The 23179-nt window shown below is 39.6% G+C and overlaps 1 protein-coding gene across 3 annotated transcripts in view; it reads left to right on the forward strand.

Moving 5' to 3' along the window:
- The window catches only part of HYDIN (HYDIN axonemal central pair apparatus protein), a 480054-nt gene that overhangs the window by 46029 nt on the left and 410846 nt on the right, over window positions 1-23179 (forward strand). For 2 of the 3 annotated variants that reach the window (XM_073015549.1, XM_007993708.3), the window contains exon 3: window positions 7560-11222. The gene's annotated coding sequence lies outside the window, so the exon portion shown is untranslated. The remainder of the gene's footprint in view (window positions 1-7559; window positions 11223-23179) is intronic. The other variant, XM_073015550.1, reaches the window with a different exon arrangement.

Genomic DNA, 23179 nt, shown 5'->3' on the forward strand with positions numbered 1-23179 from the left:
AATTGAATATAATATTTGATGAATCAGTCAGAGAACAATTTTAGTAAGTGAATCACAATTTTACTGGTGGCCACCTCAATGGCCACTCTGAGTTCAACCTCCCATGAAACCTTCCTGATAACTCCAGCCAACCATGGTCTTTCCCTTCTTAACCACTCTTGTGTTTATTGATTTTTATTTTTTATTTTTTTGAGACAGGGTCTTGCTCTGTCGCCCAGGCTGGAATGCAGTGATGCAATCTTGGCTCACTGCAACCTTTGCCTCCCAGATTCAAGTAATTCTCGTGCCTCAGCTTCCCAAGTAGCTGGGATTACAGGCATGCACCATTACACCTGGTTAATTTTTGTATTTTTTATAGAGACGGGGTTTTGCCATGTTGCCAGGCTGGTCTTGAACTCCTGGCCTCAAGCAATCCACCTGCCTCGGCATTCCAAAGTGCTGGGATTTTAGATAAGAGCCACTGCGCCTGGCCTATTGAATGTTTTTGTGAGTTATCACAATGTTATTCATTCTGCGATGTGTTGTCTATTAATATTTGCATGTCTGTGTGCCTCCCCTCCCCTTGATTATAAGTTCCATCCAGAGGCTAATTCAGATTTTGGAGGGTTTGAAGCTTATACAGTTCTGGGGGGATAAAAGGATAGTGCAACTCTAATTGTATGCATTACAGTATCAAGTATTTTCCTAACAGAAAACAACTTTGCCTTTGCCTGGGTATTGGAAAGATCAAATCCTCTTGCTACATTTGTACACACCTGATCCTTGATTGGAAGAATTTTTGACAGCCTAGCTTCTGGCTCCACTCTCTTTTCACCTTAGCTCTTCTCAGCCAGGTGCTTCCAGTTCCAGAACCCTATGGCACGGTCACAGCATGAATCAATCCAGGATCCTGGGTGTTCATGTCTACTGCTCTTTACATTTTGTCCCAGGGCCACATCAGACACAACAAGAGTCTGGTGTCTCCTTTTGACAGGTGTTTCTCTCTGGTTTTCTTGTTGACAGTTAATCACTGACGGTATAGTCTTGTTGGCAGTCCTTGGATTTGCATTTTTAGGAAGTTCAAAACAGAATAAAATCTGCTTTTAAACTTTCTTCCAACCAGACATAGTCTATATTGACTAATCGGACATAAAGTAAGATATATTTTCCCTCTGTAAGCAAGAGAGTGGGTAATTAAACATGGTACCCATAGCTTCTCTTCCTAGGCCCTTGTGTGAGTATTATAATTAGTCTTTTCCTTGTTGAACTTGAGTCGGATGTTCTAGCAAGATAAGTCCAGTTCTACAGATTGAATGAATATAAATCATTGATAGCAGAGGGGCGGGTGTGGAAGGATAGAGTGCTACAAAGAACAGATGGTGTTGGGAGAAACTAGAGGTTGTGTTATCTTGATTAAGACATTAGATGTGAGTCAGACAGACCTAAGTCCTGCCTCTTAAAACCTGGGTGATTTGAGGCAAGTCATGTATGCTTTCTGAGCCTTAGTTCTTCATTGGTGAAACGAAGAGAATAACCCTATGAGGATGTGAGGATTCATGAGCATAAAGCTCTTAGCACAGACACATCATCTAGAAAGCACTTCAGAAATGTTAGATATCATTTCTTTACTTCCAACATTTCTCTCTTCTAGGTCTGTCTAGATATCTAGATATCTGATGTCTTTGGTTGTGTTCACCTACTCCCAGAATTCAACCTCTTTAGCTGTTTTCTAATGACTACTCTTTTTGACCTCTGGGGCCAGAACTTAGTCATTTTCTCCTCCTACTTGCCTAAAAGAAGTGTCTTGTACCTAATAACCCCTCCCATTCATTTAGCAGTCTGTGGTTTACAAAGTCTTCAAAACGCCCCATAGGGGGTTGCGTCACCTTGGGCTCGCTGGCCTCTGCCTTCCTGTCCTCGCTCCTCAAGCTCCTGCTCAGTAAGGAGGCTCCATGCTGGGGACTCCTGGTCTGTGAGACTCCCCCATGCTGACCCTTGACTCCTCATTCAGACCTTACCACTGGGGTTACTTCAGAGAGACCTTGAGCTTCCACCTCCTAGTCACTCTGCATCATAGCACCTTATTTTACTATTTCACTGCATTTTCCACTCTCTGATATCTGACTTATTATTATCCAACTTCTCACCTTAGAATATAAGCTTTGTAAGGGCAGCAATTTTGCCTCCTTTGTCTCCTCAGGATGTGCATTATCAGCAGGGGCAATAGCACACTTAAAGGGACAAAATTTGGTTCTTGAGGGGCCAAAAACATCTTCCTCTTTTTTAAAAAAAAAAAGTTTTAAAAATTTTTGGCTGGATGCAGTGGCTCACGCGTGTAATCCCAGCACTTTGAAAGGCCAAAGCAGGTGGATCACTTTGAGCTCAGGAGTTCGAGGCCAGCCTGGGCAACACTGCAAAACTCCGTCTCTACAAAAAATGTAAAAATTAGCCAAAGGTGGTAGCATGCTTCTGTGGTCCCAGCTACTCGGGAAGCTGAAGCTAGAGAATCGCTTGAACCCGGGAGGCAGAGGTTGCAGTGAGCTGAGATCATGCCACTGCACTCTAGCCTGGGCAACAGAGTGAGACCCTATCTCAAAAAAAATTAATTATTATGGCTCCATGATAGGTGTATATATTACTCTTTTATGTATAAAGCACAAATGCAGCACGCAAATAGGTATATAGTATATACACGGTATTAACATTTGGGACATAATGAGGACAAAAATATTTTAAAAGGCTCCTTAGGAAAATTAAAAAAAAAAAGGTTGAGTACCCTGTCTAGTCCTGAGCATATAGTAGATTCATCAATAACATCTTTTAATGATTAAACATACCCTTTAATAGCTGCAAAAACTGAAGTTCAGAGAGGTGAAGTAGCTAGCCTCTGGGCATAAGGTTAATAGACAGTAGAACTGAGTCTCCAACTTCTGTTTCCCCTGAGTCTCATGTTTTTTATTCTAAGCTACCCAGTAAATGCTCCATACGTGCTTTTTGTATTGACTTGAACATATTAGACATTCCCACAAGAGGAAGCAAAGAAAAATTGTGTTTTCTAAGTGACACAGCAAATGATCTCAGAAAGTCATTCTCTTCAGAAGAGTCCAGCTAATCTTCTTTCTCAGGCGGCATTAATGATGGGTTATACGTGGCTTACCCTTAAAATGAGAGTCAGTTTCATCTCCTACTCTCAATAAAATAAGGAAGAAAAGGTGAGTAATATTTTTAGTGTCTTAGTAATTGTTTCACAGCATCTCTGAGCCAAAAGAAAGAACTAACAGTTCCATTTATGAAGTAGTCAGGTCGAAATAGCTTAGTAAGAATTTATATACAAACAATTTAGTGCCTGTTGGACACTGCACACTTTCTCATGCCTTGGAATTTGATCAGACACCATCACTCTCATTTCTTGTTCCACACTGATTTTTTAGAGGTACTTGCCTTTCATCGCAGCCATGGCTGGAAACCCAGCTTTGAAGACATTTGATGTCACTGGAAGAAATATAATAACCTAATTTTGAAACAATGAACTACCTCAAGTTAGTCGTTTGTATGGTGTCTGACAAATGTTGCTGTGATTCCTTTGAAAATCAAAAACGTCCTGAGCCACTCCTTTGAGTTCACTGTACACCCTGAGGTGCCCAGTGCAGTTTGAAAACTGGCAGGGGAGCAAGGCAAGGTACAATGCTGGTGTGAGGTAGAGCAGTGGCAGAGGAGTTAAAAAGAAGGGAAATTTTGAAAAATACTTACAAGTGAAAAGTTGGAGGCAGGGAGAACTGGTCCAAAAATGCTGAATGCACAGGAAGTGGAGATGGAGGAAAGAAGTTTGGGAAATGGAGTTTGAACCTGGGTGACTGGTCAGCTCCAATGTAGTAGGCAGCTCTTAGCTCCACCTCCACTTTCTTGAGAACAACACCCATCCTCCACACAAGAATGGGCCCTGGCAGCCATATTAATCTCATGCAACTCATCTCTCTGGCAGAAGATAATTGGACCAAGGGATCTGTTGCATTTGAGTCAGCCTAAACCAATCAGATTCTCTCCTAAGAATCTGCAGTTAAGATTTGTTTGTTTTCTGTGGTTGCTTCAGGAAATGACCACAAACTGGGTGGTTCAAACAACAGAAGTTTATTCTCTGATAGTTCTGGAGGCCAGAAGTCCATACTCAAGGTGTCAGCATGGCTGCGCTCCCTCCGGAAGTTCTAGGGGAAAGCCCTTTTAAGATAGGAGGCCAGACTCAACTCTGGAGGCAGGACTCCACTCTGGGGGTGGCACTTGGATACCAGAATAAATGGAAGGCTAGCTAAAACAGGGACACAGAAGCACCTTTCCATAAGACATGCCCATCAGTGCGCCATGTCAGTTTACCCTTGCCATGGCAACACCTGTAAGTTACTGCCCCTTTCCATGGCAACAAACCAATGATCTGAAGTTACCACCCTTTCTCTAAAATTTTTGCATAACCTGCCCCTTAATTTTCATATAATTTAAAGTGAGTATAACTATGATTGCAGAACTGCCCTGGAGCTGCTACTCTGGCCACACTGCCTGTGGGGTAGTCCTGCTCTGCAAGGAGCAGTACCTTTGCTGAACACTGCTACTTCAGTGAAAGTTGCTGTCTAACACCACCTCCTCATCCTTTAATTCTTTCCTGGGTGAAGCCAAGAATCCTCCTGGGCTGAGCCCCAATTTTGGGCTTGCCTGCCCTGCATCACTTCCTTGCCTCTTCCAGCTTGTGGCTGTTGGTGTTCCTTGGCTCCTGTGGCTGCACTTCTCCAATCTCTGACTATGAGATCACATTGCTTCTTCCTTATTATGTGTTTGTCTTCTCTTATTCGGTCTCTTACAAGGTCACTGGATTGAGGGCCCACCAAGTAAGTAATTCAGAATGATCTCATCTCAAGATCCTTAGCCTAATTACATCTGCAAAGACCCATTTTCTGAATAAAGTAACATTCAGTCTTGGTATCAGGCTGTAGACATCTTTCTTGGGGCCACTGTTCAATCCACCGTACTTAGAGATGCATGTGAGAAGACAGATAAGTGGGGGACTGGGATGACTATTTTGCAAGTTTTAGGAAGAGAAGCAGAGAAACACAGTACTAAGGTGAAGGAGAAAAGTGATGTAGAGAGAGAAGCAAGAATAAAGAGACATTTGAGTGCAAAGAGAGACCAAGAGACAAGCTCTACTTTGGTTATGTTTAACTTTCCAGTTCTTAGTATCAGTCTCTCAGGAAGCCCTGCCATTTTCAGGTTCCACAGTTTACTTGAAATTTTAGCAAATTTTTCCATTTGCTGGTTTGAGTGGGTTTCTGTAATTTATAACAATTTGACTAAGACAAAATAGAACAGCTGGACGAGTAGGGAAGTTGGTGAACCTTCAATCTTCTTAAGACTGTAATTAATGCCACACAAACATCAACAGAAAATTCTGATAGTAGCTACTCACAAAATAAGGATGAGTAAAAAAAATTTTTTTTTGTTTTACACAAAACAGAAGTTGTTTGTTTCTAGAAATAATATTGCCAGAAATCATATTACATGAGAAGCTGCTGAAGATGCTTGGGAAGTTTACCCCAAAAAACAAAGGGCCGTGATGGATGGTTTTTGAACTTGAAGGACCATCATATATAAGAATAATTAGATGTTTTATTGGGAGTCACATTCTGGGTTAATTTAGGAAGAAGTTTCCAAAAATTTTAGCAGTTCAAAAATGAAGCAGCCAGGTGCCTGATCTTAGATTAGAGAAAGTGTAAGAAGTAAGCATCCTAAAAAAAGACCATGAGGCCCTTGAGGTCAGGGATTGTGTCTTGTTCATCTTGGTATTCTCAGTACCTAACACAGGGTCTAGTGCTTAGCAGGTTCTCTGTCAATGCTTGCTTAATAAATGAAAGAATTAAGAGCAGAAGTTTTAACAGAGACTGAGTGACTATTTGGGGTGATGTCAAAGAGATAGAAGACTGGACTGAAGAATAATGATTATTAATAATAATGACAGCTTTCATTTGTTAAGCCTTTGGTTTGTGTTATCTTATTGATTGATTGATTGATTGATTGAGGCAGGGTCTGGCTCTGTTGCCCAGGCTGGAGTGCAGTGGTGTGATCTTGGCTCACTGAAACTTCTACCTCCTGGGCTCAAGCAGTCCTCCCACCTAAGCCTCCCAAGTAGCTGGAACTATAGGTATGCACCACCACACCCAGCTTATCTTTGTATTTTTTGTAGAGATGGAGTTTTGCCATGTTGCCCAGGCTGGTCTTGAATCCCTGAGCTCAAGCCATCTGCCCACCTCAGCCTCCCAAAGTGCTAGGATTACAGGTGTGAGCCACCATGCCCAGCCGTTATCACCTTATTTAATCTTCAAGAACCTTATATGGTAGTTGCCCCTGTTTTACAGAAGTGGGAACTGCAGCACAGGGAGGTTAAGTAGCAAACTCTACATAGGCTTAGTAAGTGGCAGAATTTGAGCCATTTCCTAATAGAAAAATTATTGCACATGTATTGAGCAACTACTGTGTTCTAAGAGTTTTATAAACATTGATCTGTAAGGTGTTTCACAATGATGAGTCTATGATTTCTTGGTATCTGCTACCCATGTTCTTGCCCAGGACCCTCCTCTGCCTGAGTAAGTCAGAGGCTTGGGGCCCTCAGCGTAACCAGCTTCTTTTACCATTCTGAAGTCTAAAGAAGCTCAGTTTTCACTGCTCATTGACTCAATTATCTGCTCATACCTTAGAAAAAACAAGGCATTGGCCTCATCTCTCCAGCTCAGTCCAAGTATGTTGTTCCTTAGGAGTCAGGCATCTCTCATTAAGAATGGAGAAGTCTTCATCCTTTCAGTTAGCCTCTTTAATTTAGGGGAAATGTAAGTTAACAACAACAAAAAAAGATTTTCAAATCTGATTTACTCTGTAATAGTATAATTAACCTTCAGTGGGCTATCCATTTCTAGCTGAGTGGCTTTTTTTGTTTTTGTGTGGCTTTTCCTGGGAAGGCTGCATGCCTGTCTGCCTGTCTATCTGACACTAAGAACATACCAGCCTTCCATCATTGGGAAGTTGCTGTGAACAGCCTCAGAGGAGCAGCCCCATAGCTGCTGGCCGCGGGTCTCTGCAGCCTCAGCACCCCTAAACCCCTGGTAATGGGAGATTAAACACTGGTCTTAGGTCTGAGGTGCAGGTGCTATATGACTTTATATAATCCATATTCTTCCCTGAAATAATATGCACTTTAATATTTCACTTTATACATCTTCTACTGTTCTGTATACTTCAAGATGAATACGTGTTTCTGTCTTTATTTACAGCCTCTTTCATATTTTTAGGAAGCCCTTGAACCAAACAAGCATGACTTGTGGGTAGCAGTCATAAAGCAACTTAATATTTGTCTTCTAGTCGCTCTTTAAATTTCCTCTGTGTGGCCAATTATTTCCCTGCCCATGGGTAAACTCAGTTAGGTGCTGAGACTTTTATGGACCTTTGTAGGTGTTAAAACACAGCCTCAATACAATTGCTCAAATGTTCTGTCTAAGGTGATAATCAAAACTGTTAAAAGTTGCAGCTTCTCTCCTCTTTTATTTTAGGCCTGCTGCGGACAAGAGACCTACAGTTGGAAAATGGAAGCACAGCCACCTTCTTCTCTCCTTTCTGTTGCCTTTTTGTGGGTTCATTGACATCTCTACACCTGTACCCTCAGCTGGAGAACTGTTTCCTGGCCTCTCTGGCATTGGGGTATAGGTGGAGGAGAGGAAAGGACAATAAGAAAGTTTTTACTTGTTGGATACTGCTGTGATTAAGCTGATACATCCTCTGGTGGAGCACTTTCAAGAGTCTTTCAAGATAACTTACCCTCATTGCTGGAAATCCGTATCCTGCAGTTCTCTTACTGGGGCATCTTTCTTTTGGCTGGTTCTTTGGTTTTTCTTGACCCCTGGGTAACTAGCAATACCCTCAGTATGTTAGTCAGTTTGTGCTGGTGTAACTTTTGTACTTAAAACTGGGTGATTTATAAAGAACATAAATTTATTTTTCATGGTTCTGGAGGCTGGGAAGTCCAAGATCAAGGCAACAATGGTTTTTTTGTTTGGTGAGTGGGTAGTCTCTGCTTCCAAGATGGCACCTTGAATGCTGCATCCTCTAGAGGGGAGGAACACTGTGTCTATACATGGCAGAAAGCAGAAGAGTCAGAGGTGTGAACTCCCTCCGTCAAGCCCTTTTATAAGGTCATGAATCCCATTCATGCAAGAGGAGCCCTCATGACCTAATCACCTCTTTAAGGCCTCACCTGTTAATAGTTATCACATTGGCCATTGAATTTCAACACCTGAATTTGGAGGAGACACTTTCAAACCATAGCACTCAGTTTCCCTTTTCTGAGACCTCTTTATCTAACAAGATGGAAAGGGTCTAAAATGACCCTGTACACTCTCTTGAGTGAACTTCATCTCCTTCATAGAAAGCACTCACACATCTTTTATCTATAAATCCTAGGGGAAGAAGGAGGGTTGTTCCTAACCAAACAGTTCTTCCTTTGCTCTGCGGTCTGCTGACTAGTAAGCATATCTCTTGCCCTTTAGAATTTCCAGGTGGGATTCAGACACAAGCCCACTGTGCCCTCTGAACTGCAGGTGCCACATATTAAACATCCAGTGGCTTCCTCAAAGCCCTTTTCTTTTGACTGGAGATTTGAAGGTGGGACTCACAGCTCAGCTCTTTTTGAAGAAATCCTTCATGAAGATCTTCTTTAGAAATCCTCTTCAATCCCCCACTCCTGACCACCCCCCACCCCCGCTTGGTTGTTTTTGTTTTTGTTTTTTTGAGATGGTGTTTTGCTCTTGTCACCCAGGCTGGAGTGCAATGGCGCGATCTTGGCTCACTGCAACTTCTGCCTCCTGGGTTCAAGCTATTCTCCTGCCTCATCCTCCCAAGTGAGCTGGGATTACAGGCACCCCCCACCATGACCAGCTAATTTTTTGTATTTTTAGTAGAATGGGATTTCATCATGTTGGCCAGGCTGGTCTCGAACTCCTGACCCCAAGTGATCCACCCGCCTCAGCCTCCCAAAGTGTTGGGATTACAGGCGTGAGTCACTGCACTCGGCCTTCTCCTGACCCTTTTATACACTCAATGTGCAGAAGATTTAAGAGTTGCCTAACTTGTTTTATTTTTAAATTCTTTATTTGAAGTTCGCTATTTATCATGCCTCTACTAAAATGTCTCCTTTAACATCTGTAACAAGAGTTCACTTGTTTATTCAAATAGCATTAAGCTCCCACTAGACCAGCACAGTCTACTAACAATATAATATGATGTGCTTCTGTGATTTAACACTTTCTAGCAGGCAGATTTTAAAAAAGAAAAAAACAGGTGAAATGAGTTTTAATAATATATTTTATTTAACATATCTGATGCATTATCATTTCAATATGAAGTCAATTTAAAAATACTAATGAGATATTCTACATTCTTGTTTTGCACTAGGTCTTTGAAATTTGGAGTCTACACTTACTCCACATTCCATTTAGGACCAGCCACATATTCAGTGATCAATGGCCACGAATGACTAGAGGCAACTGTAGTGGACAGTACAGCAGTAGACTGTAAGTTCTGTAGGCAAAGTTGGTGTCCGTCTTGTTCATTGTTATAAACAACAGTGTTTGGCATAGACAGAGTTTGGCCTACAACAGAGTAGGCATTCAGTATTTGTGAAACTGAACTGAAAAATAATTGAAAGAATGAAGAAATTACCAAGGGAATCCTTCAATGTCTCCCCATAGCACTTACAGTCTAAATTATTCAATTCTGCTCGCAATTAGTTGGCCCACATAGTTTGTAATTAAACTATTCCACAAGCATTTAAGCTTCACAAAGGCGGAAGTGTCTTCATCTTGTTATCTATTGTATCTCCCAGTCAACCACAGTTCCTAGTATTGTGATGTGTAGATTCATGCAATCAACAAATATTTATTTAGTGTCCATGCCAGGCCAGTCACTATTTTAGGTGCTGGGGATACTGTAAGGGAGACACAGTCTCTGTTCTCATGGAGCTCACAGACAAAAAGTTACAAGAGCTTTGATGGAAATAAATAAGGTGACATGAGAGGGTGTGATGGAGGATGGAGGAGCAAGGAAGTACGGAGTAGAAGGAGACAGTATTGTGAAGAGCCAGGGAAGGGCAATCTGAGTGTGTCTCTTTGAGGCAGTCACATTGACTTTTCATTTTCTCGAATGCTCCAAACTCATTTCTGCCTGTAACTTTCTGTTTCTTTTTCTTGTGCTGCCCACCCTCTCCCTTGCTCTTCTATAGCTGGTATCTTCCCACGTCTCAGCTCAAACGCAATTGTCTCCTTAAAGACGCCCTGTCTAACCACCTGTCTACTGGGCTCATCACCCTTGGCACTTCCTATCACATCCTGACATTTCGTTTAGTACCACAATCTGAAATGATCTTGTTTATGCGTCTGTTGTCTCCCACATCAGAAGTAAAGCTCTAAGAAATTGCCTTGACAATTGCTATCTTTCAATGCTTAGAAAAGTGTCCCTATGACAAATATATGACCCAAAATTCGTGATCAATAGATACTTTATTAAATGAATGAATGACTGAAGGTCAAGAGTTAAAGTCTTTGGGCGATGTCTCAAGTCATGATTTGAATAAATGTAAATGAAGTCTAGGAAGAACCACACTCTATTTGTCTGGTTTCTCTGAGAAGGAAGATGGGGTTAATGGATGTGGGATTTATACTCTTGCGCCGTCTTGGGCATCGGGCAACCTGAGTTTTTGTTCCAGCTCCTTTGCGAATCTACAGCTATGGACCATCTGACTCGGTAAATGGCCACAAACTTTTGCTTATAACTTGAGGGGGTTCGTGGACCTCCTGAAGAGCTCAAAGGACCACAGGTTAAAATTTCCTGTAGAGATAAGAGATTCCCACAGCAACACTGGGAGGCAGAAGGCAGGTGTTCAATGAGATAATGCACGAAGCATCTTTAAAGAACTAGGCCCGGCGAAGTGTGGCTTTGGGGAGAGGTGGTGTCGGAAGAATCCTTGGAAACCAAATTCTTTTGCAACTAGCAGCTGGGGTGGCGGTTGCTATGGACGCTTGCCTCCTCCAATCATCGCGCGGCTTGCTAGGTTGTGCGGCTCCGTGGTTACCGTGGCAACGGACGGCAACAGCTCCAGCGGCGCAGCGGGAGCGCGGGCGGCTTCAAGCTGGGTATGGAGCTCCTCAGCGGCGGCGGCGTCTGTGAGTTGGACTCGGGGTCTTGGTGGGGAATGGCGGTAGAATAAACGTGGGACCCGGAGTGCACCAAGGTCAGAGGTCCTCGCAGAGATTGTGGTGTCAAAGTGTGGGGGTCATGGGGACTGACCGGGGCGTCCCCTCTTCTCGTCTTCGCCCTGTGTCCCAGGGGTTCTCCAGACTTTGCAGACCCCTCCCCTCCTCAGCCTTCCCTAGCCACTTCTCACTCCCATGAAAGTTACGGGACCTCGGATTTTTGTTCTTGGGATTCCCCTGCCAGACAGGTAGCCTGAAGGGCAGAAGGCCTGAGGTGTTGCCTTGCTTCCAACTTCGAATTAGCCCCAGGCCTTGGACGAATCATTTCCCCGTCTTACCTGGGAATATGGTAAAATTCACCTCTTTTAGGTGTACAGTTCCAAGAGTTTTGAAAATATAAAATACTGTATTAGTCTATTATCACTCTGCTAATAAAGACATATCTGACGCTGGGTAATTACAAAGGAAAGAGGTTTAATTGACTCTCAGTTCCACATGGCTGGGGAGGCCTCACAATCATGGTGGAAGGTAGAGGAGGAGCAAAGTGATGTCTTACGTGGCGGCAGGCAAGAGAGCCTGTGCAGGGCAACCTCACCTTTATAAAACCATCAAATCTCGTGAGATTAGTCACTATCATGGGAACAACCCAGGAAAACCCACCCCCATGATTAAGTTACCCACCATGGGGTCCCTCCCATGACACATGGGGATTATGGGAGTTACAATTCAAAATGATATTTGGGTGGGGACACAGCCAAACCATATCATGTACTTTCCACAGTAAGTATGTAGAATGATTCCATTAGCTCAGAAAGTTTCTCTTGTACCTCATTGTAGTCAATGCCCCTTCCCCACTTCCAACCCATAGCAACTAATGAAATGATCTGTTTTCTGATTCTCCATTATCCAGAATGTCACATAAATGGAATTATGACATACATAGCACTTTTTGTCTAGCTTTTTATACTTAGCATATTGCTTTTGAGATTTAACCATGTTGTTGTATGTAACAGTAGCTCATTTCTTCTCATTGTTGTGTACTATTCTATTGAATGGATGTACCATCAGCTGATAGACATTAGGATTGCTTCCAGTATTTGGTAATTATGAACAAGTAGAACCATTATAAATATTCCCATACAGGCATTTGTATGGACATATGTTATTATTTTGATAAATAACTGGGAGTAGGATTGATAGGTTATATGGTAAGTATTAATTTTACAAGAAACTGCCATATTGCACCCTTGTTAGCAGGTGATCATTTTGTTAGGTTTAGTTATTCTTATAGCTGTGTAGTGGTCTCATTCTGCTTTTAATTTGCATTTCCCAGTGATTCATGATGTTGAATAATGAGCTTATTTGTTATTGTATCTGTGGTGAAGAAGTTTGGTGAACCTGGTGAAGTTTCTGCTTGTATCTTTTGCACATATCATTCATATATATATATATATATATATATATATATGTCATAATTCCATTTATGTGACATTCTGGATAATGCAGAATATATATATATTATATGAATATATATATATATGACAAAAGTTAGATATTTAATTTGCAAATAATTTCTCCCAGTATGTGACACATCTTTCCTTTTTAAAACATTTTGTTACTGAAATGCCAGGGGTTTGATCTAGATCTCGTTGTTTACAGCACAGAAAGCCAATCACTGGAACAAAGAGTACTACCAGGGAAGAAGGCTTTATTTGGGTGCTGCAGCTGTGGAGATGGGAGAGAGTCTCAAATTGTCTCTCTCTAACTGTCTAAAATTGGAGATTCAAATACCAGGGAAAGAATGTAGAAAGCAGGAATTAGGGAGGGGTAAGGAAGAGGAATTTGGTCTCTCACTGTCCGGATGCGGTGATCTGGTGAGTTTCAGTTCCTTTATACTATCCGAGAGGCCCAAGGGTCAGTTTTCTAAGAAAGGAACTCAGATAAGGTAAATTTCAGTTTCAAGCTTAAGATCAAGAGGGCCAATTTCTGTTTATTTACAAAGACCATAAACATCAGTTCTATGAGGAAATTGGACTGGTTTCAATTTTCTTCATAATGCCTTTGAAGTCAAAAGTTTTAATGAAGTCTAATCTTATTAATTTTTTCTTTTATGTTTTTGTGTGATATCTAAAAACCTTTGGCCTAACACAAGGTAACAAGATTTTCCTCTATGTTTTTTTCTCAGAGTTTCATAGCTTTGGGTTTTACATGTAGGTCTTTGATGGATTTTGAGTTAATTTTTATGTATGACGTCAGGCAAGAGTTGAGGTGTATTTTTTTCATAAGGGTGAATGTTCCAACCCCATTTGTTAAAGAGACTCTCCTCTCTCCACTTACCTGGGCACCTTTGTCAAAAATCAATTGACCACATACATGTGAATACATGTTTCTGATTTATCAATGTAACAGAATATTCCAGAAAAATATGAATAATTTTTTTTCTCAAATGAACTGCCAGTCATTTTAACAGCATAAAATCGATTTCTTGATAACTTTACAGTGTATTTTGAAATCTGGTAGTTCGAGTCCTTCTACTTTGTTCTTATTTTTCACAATTGAATTGGCAACACTGGTTCCTTTACCTTTCCATACCAACTTTAGAATTAAAGGTTGATATCTCCAAAAATATCTGCTGGCATTTTCATTAGATTTCACTGGTATACCTCCTTTGATTTAGGTCCTCTTTAATTTCTCTCAATGATGTTTTATAATTTTTAACATGCAACTTTTGCTCATGTTTTGTTAGTTCTGTATTTATTTTATGTTTTTTTGATGCTATTGCATATGATACTGTTTTAAAATTTTCAGTTTCCAATTCTTCATTCCTTGTTTTATACCCAATCAAATGTTAAACCTCATTCAAATGTCTTGAGGGGGAAAACTGTGTTGTGTTTGTTGCAAGCCCCTCCTCCCTCTTTCTGAACCTCAAGTTCTAAGCACCAAGAGACTATAGCAGATTTCACTCTGTATTTCATCCCACAATACCTGTGGCCGGAATCACCCCAAAATGATGGCAGGAGATTTCCCACAAGGAAGCGCCCCAAACTCTCCAGAGATGGGGCCGGTTGGGATTCCAAAGAAAGAAGGAAAGACTAAATGCCAGAGTGGTCAATCCAAAGCATTTATTAGGGAAACTTACAGAGTGCTGCAGCAGTCCTCAAAATGGACAGCAAGAGAAAACAGGTGTTCTACCTAGCTATGACTACAGTGAGGGGGTTCAGAGTATGAGTAAGGATTTTGGCTCAGGGCCAGGGCTAGTTTGTTTTTCAGTGTTGTGGGCAGCAACCTAGATACCTTTATCAGTGGCTAGGAATGTTCAAGGCCCAGGTTTGGGTGCAAGTCTGCTACGAAAAACTTGCAACTGGCTAGATCACAGAGCAGTCAGGACACAGAAAGAAAGTAGTGGGAAATGGAGAACCCTACACTCTTTCTCATTCAACTTCAGAACTCTCATGCTGTTCCACTTCTCAGAAAATCACCCATAGGAGAATCTGGCCCTCGCTTTTTAGGTTCCTGTTCATCTTGGCAGATTTTACAACCATCAACTATTCTGTTGGTACCTCTTCTTACCTTAAGAATCCTCTACCTGAGCCAAGCTGGATTGTCCCCCTGTGCCTAGAATTAGCAAATGTCCTCAGAGAAAAACACAACCAGTAACCTCAACTCATTGATGAGAGGCCATTTCCCTTCTGAAATTTTAGTTCTAGTCCATTGTTAAAAGAAAAAACTTAGCCAAATTAACAGAGTTTAATTTAATTAAAAAATGATTCATGAATCATTTCACAGCAAAGAACAATTTGCAAATTGAGCAGCCTCTTTTTAAATAATTTTATATTTCAAATCATTTTTGAAGTACAGGTGAATTTTTGTTACATGGATGAGTTCTTTAGTGGTGAATTCTGAGATTTTAGTGCACCTGTCACCTGAACAGTGTACACTATATCCAATATGTAGTCTCTTATGTCTTACTCTACTCCTGACTTCCCCAACTGAGTTCCCAAATTTCATCACTCTGTATGTCTTTGCATCTCATAGCTTAGCTCCCACTTATAAGGGAGAACATATGGTATTTGGTTTTTCATTCCTGGGTTACTTCAGTTAGAATGATGGCCTCCAGCTGCATCCAAGTTGCTGCAAAAGACATTATTTTGTCCCTCCTTATGGTTGAGTAGTATTCCATGGTATACACATTTTACATTTTCTTTATCCACTTGTTGGTCAGTGGGCACTTGTGTTGGTTCCATATCTTTGCAATTGCAAATTGTGTTGCTATAAACATGCATGTGAATGTGTCTTTTTCATATAATGACTTCTTTTCCTTTGGGTAGATACCCAGTGGTGGAATTGCTGGATGAAATGGTAGATCTACTTTTAGTTCTTTAAGGAATCTCCCTACTGTTTTTCATAGTGGTTGTACTAATTTACATTCCCACCAATAGTGTAGAAGTATTCCCTTTTCACCACATCCCCACCAACATCTATTTTTTTCTGACTTTTTAATTATGGCCATTCTTGCAAGAGTAAGGTGGTGTCTCATTATGGTTTTAATTTGCATTTCCCTGACAAACTAGTGATGAGCATTTTTTCATGTTTGTTGGCTGTTTGTATATTTTCTTTTGAGAAATGTCTCTTCAAGTTTTTAGCCCACTTTTTGAAGGGATTATTTGTTTTTTTTTTCTTGCTGATTTGTTTGAGTTCCTTGTAGATTCTGGATGCTAGTCCTTTGTTGGATGCATAGCTTGCAAATACTTTCTCCCACCCTGTTTACTCTGTTTATTATTTCTTTTGCTTTGCAGAAGTTTTTTAGTTTAATTAGGACCAATTTATTTGTTTTTGTTTTTGTCATATTTGTTTTTAGGGTCCTAGTCCTGAATTTCTGCTTAAGCCAATGCCAGAATAGTTTTTCCAATATAATCTTCTAGGATTTTTATGGTTTCATGTCTTAGATTAAGTCTTTGATCCATTGGGAGTTAATGTTTTTTATAAGGTAAGAGATGGGGATCCAGTTTCATTCTTCTACATGTGGCTTGCCAGTTTTCCCAGCACCATTTATTGAATAGGGTGTCCTTTCTCCAATAGATATCTTTATATGCTTTGTCAAATATCAGGGTGTCCTTTCTCCAATAGATATCTTTATATGCTTTGTCAAATATCAGTTATCTGTAATTATTTGGCTTTATTTTTGGGTTCTCTATTCTGTTCTATTGGTCTATGTGCCCATTTTTATACCAGTACCATGCTGTTTTGGTAACTGTAACCTTGTAATATAATTTGAAGTCTTGTAATGTGATGCCTCTAGATTTGTTCTTTTTGCTTAGTATTGCTTTAGCTATGTGAGCTCTTTTTTGGTTCCATGTGAATTTTAGAATTGTTCATGTTGTTCTGTGAAGAATGATACTCGTATTTTGATGGGAATTGCTTTGGGTAGTATGGTCATTTTTACAATATTGATTCTTCCCATTCGTGAGCATAGGATGTGTTTCCGTTTGTTTGTGTCATCTATTATTTATTTCAGCAGTGCTTTGTAGTTTTCCTTGTAGAGGTCTTTCCCCTACTTGGTTAAGTGTATTCACAGGTATTTTGTTTTATTTTTTTGCAGCTGTTGTAAAAGAAATTGAGCTCTTGATTTGATTCTCAGCATGACTGTTGTTGGTGTATAGCAGTGCTACTGTTTTGTGTACATTAATTTACCTCATACTTTACCAAATTTGTTCATCAGATCTAGGAGCCTTTTGGATGAGTCTTTAGGGTTTTCTAGATATATAATCATATCACTGGTGAACAGCAACAGTTTGACTTCTTTTCCAATTTGGATGCCCTTTATTTCTTTCTCTTGCTGGTTGCTCCGGCTAGGACTTCCAGTATTATGTTGAATAAAAGTGGTGAAAGGGGGCATCCTTGTCTTGTTGTAGTTCTTACAGGGAAGGCTTTCAACTTTTTCCCATTCAGTATGATGTTGGCTGTGGGTTTGTTGTATATGGCTTTTATTACTTTGAGGTAAGTCCCTTCTATGCTTATTTTGTTGAGGGTTTTTACCATAAAGGGATGCTGGATTTTTTCAAATGCTTTTTCTGCATCTATTGAGATAATGTATGGTTTTTGTTTTTAATTTTGTTTATGTGATGTATCACATTTATTGACTTGTGTATATTAAGCCATTCCTGCATTCCTGGGATGAAACCCACTTGATCATGATGTGTTATCCTTTTGGTGTGCTGTGGGCAGCCTCTTGAGCCAGAGTAGGTTCAGAAAGACTCCAGTGGAGCCATGTGGTAGAAGGTGATTTGTGGATTGAAAAAAGAAAGTGATGTACAGAAAATGGAAGTGAGATACAAAAATAGCCAGATTAGTTACAGCTCAGTGCTTGCCTTATTTGAACACAGTTTGAAAAGTTGGCCACTTTTGGCCAAAATTCAGTGATTGGCACAAGAGTAGGCTATGGTCTGTTTACAGCTTCGTTTAGGTTATAGTTCACAATGTACGGAGGAACCTTTAGGCCAAACTTAAAATATGTAAGGAGGCAGCTTTAGGCTAAGCTTGATTTAACACTATATTTCTTCTATACCTCTCTAATGTCTTAAAATATATGATTTTTGTAATTTATCTATTTTATTTTCTAGTTGTTGAAGTAGATGAAAGGGTCCCCTACTATCAAATACATTCTTCTTATAGTTAGGTATTCTATTAATTGAGTTTTAATTTTAATTATTTTAATTTTCATTTCTTGAATTTCTTTTCCTACAGGATGTTTTTGCTGGTTCTTGTTCAGGGTGCTTTTCCCACTCTCTTAGTATGCTTGTTTATTTTGACCAAGAGCTGCTTGTCTTCCTTGGAAAATTATTTATGGGAAGTATTTGATGACTAAGTTGAAGGAGAACCTCAGAGAGGCCCTCAGAGAAGGAGGCTCATCAGAGAGGGTTTGCACTTGCCTCTGTTAGGTACCTCAGGGAACTACCTGTGCAGGCTCATTTTAAAGTAAAAATCACACTTTGAGGCTTTTGGAGCTCACAGGTGATATGAATTTGGGCTGTACATCTCTAAAGGAGTTGGCTGTGATTCTAACCTTTCAGGTTTTTTTTTTCTTCTTTATACCTTTCTCTCTGTTGGGTGCCAAGGAATCTTCCCCTGCATTCAGTTGGGAATGGTAAAATAGGAAGGCTTTATTTTTGACCAAAACATTGAAAGTGTATGCCTTTGGAGTGGAGTCTCCTATCAGTCTCCCCACCTTTGATGGGCCCTGAATGTTGACCTTTCCTGGAAGCCCTACCAGGCAGCCACAAGCAGAGCTCAAGGTGTCCTTGTCTAGAGGATGATCTCCTACCAAATTTGTTTCAGTGCTCTACTTACCTTTCTTGGTTCCTGTTTTCAGTTAGATATTGGCTAGGTAATTCCTTATGGTCTTGTTAGCTTTTTGATGTTTTTGAGAAGCTTAAAAAATATTTTAACCAGCATTTTTAGTTGTTTTCAGCAGGAGAGTTGGTTCAAACAAACCAGCATAACCTATATTAGAAAACAATGTATTACTTTGTAATCTTATTTTTTAGCACAGTCATTTACATACTCATTGTAAAAAATTAAATACCTTAGAAATGCAAACGTGAAAGGCTTCTCATTACTGCACTCTCTCTCCTAGTCTGGTTCACTAGAGATAACTATTCTTAATAATTTTTGTATAGAATTATTTATTGAGAGCATCAGAGTAAATCTTACATGAAACCTGGATGTCTTCGCTGTATACATGTGTGACAAAGATGGAAAAATTCAGGTTTAGCAAATGCCAGCTGAAGAATATATACATGCAGACTAGTGACTTAAATATTTTCTTTTTATGTGAAGTGTGTATTTTATTCTATATTATATCTAAAGATGTGACAATGAATGCATGTCTGAGAAGCTCTTAGAAAATGATACTTGTATGGTGGTATTTTATTTTATGTCTTGTATACAAGGCAAAGTTAGAGTTATCTGGGGGAAGGGATACTTCTGGCTTATGTGTGAGAATGATTTATGCAATCACAAAATAGAAGGAAGTTATTACCCCTTAGTAGTTATATAGTTTCACAGGCTTCAAGAATAGTTTTGAGAATGTTTCTTCACTTTAGCAGCAAAAACATTTAGAACATGAAAACGCTCATCAAGTTTGAAAGAAACTCTCATAGCCTGTAAGTATTGAAACCATGTTTTAATTGGTACACATTTGGGATCTGTGTAATAGATTCTTGACCCTGGATGTGTCGGCCCTCAGATTTTATGTTTATGTTAATCTTTTGGGGAATAGTGTTCATAGCCATCATCAGATTCCCAGTAGGACCTGGACCACAAAGGTTAAAGATCACTCACTGGTTTGGGATGAGCACATTTCAGAACGCAATGGACCAAAATATGCTCAATCACAGTTACCATCATTAAAAGTGAAACGGCAACTCATTCCTGAGGGCAAAGTTTTTCTTTCAAATAATTTCTTCCAAGATCTGTTTCCTCATTAACGCTGCAGAAGCACTTAGCATTTGGCTGCTCTTCATACAAAATGTCTTTTGTGAGGGATGGGGGCTTGAAATAAGGCAAAAATAATTGTAGGATCATTGCTGGAAGAGTTTCAGGTTGGGCAGAGAAGGAAAAGTGAGGAAAATGGACATATCATAAAATGCCTCTAATGTAATTTAATTTGAAAAACTGTGCTGTCAATCTTTTAATTTATTTGGATTTAAAGTGTTTTAGTTCTCTGATTTTTTTTTCTTTTTTTTTTAAATTTTACTTTAAGTTCTAGGGTACATGTGCACAATGTGCACGTTTGTTACATATGTATACATGTGCCATGTTGGTGCGCTGCACCCATTAACTCGTCATTTACATTAGTTATATCTCCTAATGCTATCCCTCCCCCCTCCCACCTCCCCACAATAGGACCGGGTGTGTGATGTTCCCCTTCCTTTGTCCAAGTGATCTCATTGTTCAATTCCCATCTATGAGTGAGAAGATGCGGTATTTGGTTTTCTGTTCTTGCGATAGTTTGCTGAGAATGATGGTTTCCAGCTGCATCCATGTCCCTACAAAGGACACGAGCTCATCCTTTTTTATGGCTGCATAGTATTCCATGGTGTATATGTGCCACATTTTCTTAATCCAGTCTGTCACTGATGGACATTTGGGTTGATTCCAAGTCGTTGCTATTGTGAATAGTGCCGCAATAAACATACGTGTGCATGTGTCTTTATAGCAGCATGACTTATAATCCTTTGGGTATATCCCCAGTAATGGGATGGCTGGGTCAAATGGTATTTCTAGTTCTAGATGCTTGAGGAATCGCCACACTGTTTTACTGATTTTTTAAAAGGGTCATATTTATCCTTTGAGATGGTAGGAGGAAAAGTGGACTTTTAAAAATTGTTCTGTGCTTGATAGAAAGGCTTGTTAGAAAGTGTTGGTTCAAATAAACCAGCATATCCTATATTAGATCCTATATTCTTAAAGTGGTGATTTTCATCTTAATATGAATACCAAATCCTATACTAAATCCTATATTCTCAAAATGGTGGTCTTCATCTTAATATGAATATGAAAAAGTCAACTTGGTTAACTTTAAAGAAAAATTAGTATGAAATGACTAGAAAAAAAAATCTTTTGTAATTTCACTGGCAATTCATAAATTCCCCTCTTATTTTATTTTAAAATGGCATCTTTGTGCTTTAATAAGCTATCTAAAATGTCCTGAATGTAAAGTTGCTCTAATAACATTATGATCTGACTGTATCTGTGTCTGTTTTTATTTCTTTAAAGTGCCTAAGTTAAACAACTTTGCCTAATTCTATGTTCTGTACAACTATGTTGTTGATGCTCATTTTTATTATAAACAATCCACCCAAGTTTGCAGCAGTGGCTTTGAAAAATTCCTAATTAAAATAAATTTCAAGGTTAAGCTATTTTTATTGATGTCTGAAAACAATTACCAGTACTGATGACTTTTAAAATAATAACAGTGTGGGAAGCATATTTCAAAACCAGGAAAGCAGAAATTTGTGTTTATGAAAGCCAAAAAGTAGTCTTGCAATGCTTTGGAATATGCCTAGTAATTAATTATGGATGATGTGTATCATATAAAACCTCGAAGATTTTGGTGGGAGATGGAAACAAAGGGGCCTTATGCGTTTCATTTCTGATATAATCCCTTCACTTCTAGAGGGAATTATGATTTAATGAAAAGCAATAACAGGAGGATGTAATCTAAGAATACTAATTAATACCTTTAGCTCTACCAGAATGAGATTCTGTAAAAAATGGTAGGTTGTCAGTTGCCAAATCATGAAATATTGCAGGAAAAGGCAACGTACTCTTTCACAATATGGCTTGTTATGTTAAAACTGTTAGTGGTAGGGAATTTTGTACTTGTTAATCATTTGCGTTTTTACATCGCTGTTTGTAATTACAATTAAACAGATGGTTCCGAAAAAGATAGTGTGTTCTTAGCAATTAAAACCATGGCAAACAGCTTTTCCTCCTCCCCAGTATACAATTAAACTGAATAGAATCACATAACCCACTGGGTTCTTCAGAAGAAAGGTTCTGTGTGGATTCCAGTAGATTAGTATTCTGCTCCCCAGCCCTGTCATCTTGACCTCTTGCCCAACTGAAAGCTTTGCAGCTGGCTGAGGACTTCCAAACATGGGTTTTATGGAGTAGTTATCCCTTCTCTATTTTCTCCCCATATCCTATTCTTACCACATTGGGATTAATAGAATATGTTTTAGAATGGATCTTTGGAACAGTCTCTAATAACCACTGTGTGTGTTGAATCTAATACAGCTTGCTAAATTCTAGGAGTTGGCTAGTGCATGAAATTCCTCAAGGGCAGAGGAAAATTGGTCTTTTTTTCTCTTATTCAGAAAACTAATGTTGAGATGTTTGTTTATGAAAAAAATCATTTCAGGGTTTGTAATCAAAAGAATATGGAATTTACTTTGGGTTCTAGGGAAACCAAAGTCTCACTTTATTGACTGATCCCCTCATCCCTATTACAACAAATTCAGGAGATTTTTCAACAAGGATTCGGCACCCCAGGAAATATTTCACCAGTTGATATTGGCTTTGTGGCCAGTCATCCCTCCCTTGGACCAGACCTCAGCAGCGTGAATGGCTCTCCCCCAAAGCAGGGAGTTGGAGCTGGCTGTGATCTGTTAGCAGATGAAACCTTGGAAATGTGTTTTGTTTGCCATGAGCATAAATAGTCCCAAGTATACTTTCAATGATTTTAGGTACAGGCTTTTGTGCCCACAAGTAAGCAGTTATTTGCTGGTGCAATTAACCATCTGCACCTTATTATGAGGGTGCAGCTGGCTAATTATGCTCAGCTCCATAGGGCAGGTTCAACTTCTCATCTGCATAGGGACTGTATTTGCAGCAAAAGGACACTGACCTTTAAAAATGAGTCTTTAAATTTAACCAGTTCATTTTGAGGTTACCACTCGTGGATTTTTATTTTGTTTTGTTCAGAAGTGAAGTTCTTATATAGGTAGTGTATTTCTACTTGGGCAAAGTAATTAATACAGGACTGTAGGACAGACATTATCATGAGTCAGGGACAAATGAGATCTCTGCTTAATTCAAATGATTTTGGCTCCTCATTTTGGAGAATGGTCCATCAATATAGAGGTAACTGTATTCATGAACTTGGCTGAATGACAACTTAGGGCATCACTGAGACTTAAAATGGGGGTAAATTTGTGCATAAGTCAGTTCAAAATCATTTTTGGCAATAGTTGTACATTATTCTTATGATCTATTGGATGGATTTGAGAGAACAGCAGAATACTGGACAGGAGAACCTTAAATTTTAATGTGGGTCAAATTAACAGTCAATGCAAGTTTACCGGATAGTAAGCATCATTTAACTGGAGACTTACGGGAACCTGTCCAAAAGGTACCTACTGCTA

Source organism: Chlorocebus sabaeus, chromosome 5 (genome assembly GCF_047675955.1).
Source record: "Chlorocebus sabaeus isolate Y175 chromosome 5, mChlSab1.0.hap1, whole genome shotgun sequence".
NCBI lineage: Eukaryota > Metazoa > Chordata > Mammalia > Primates > Cercopithecidae > Chlorocebus > Chlorocebus sabaeus.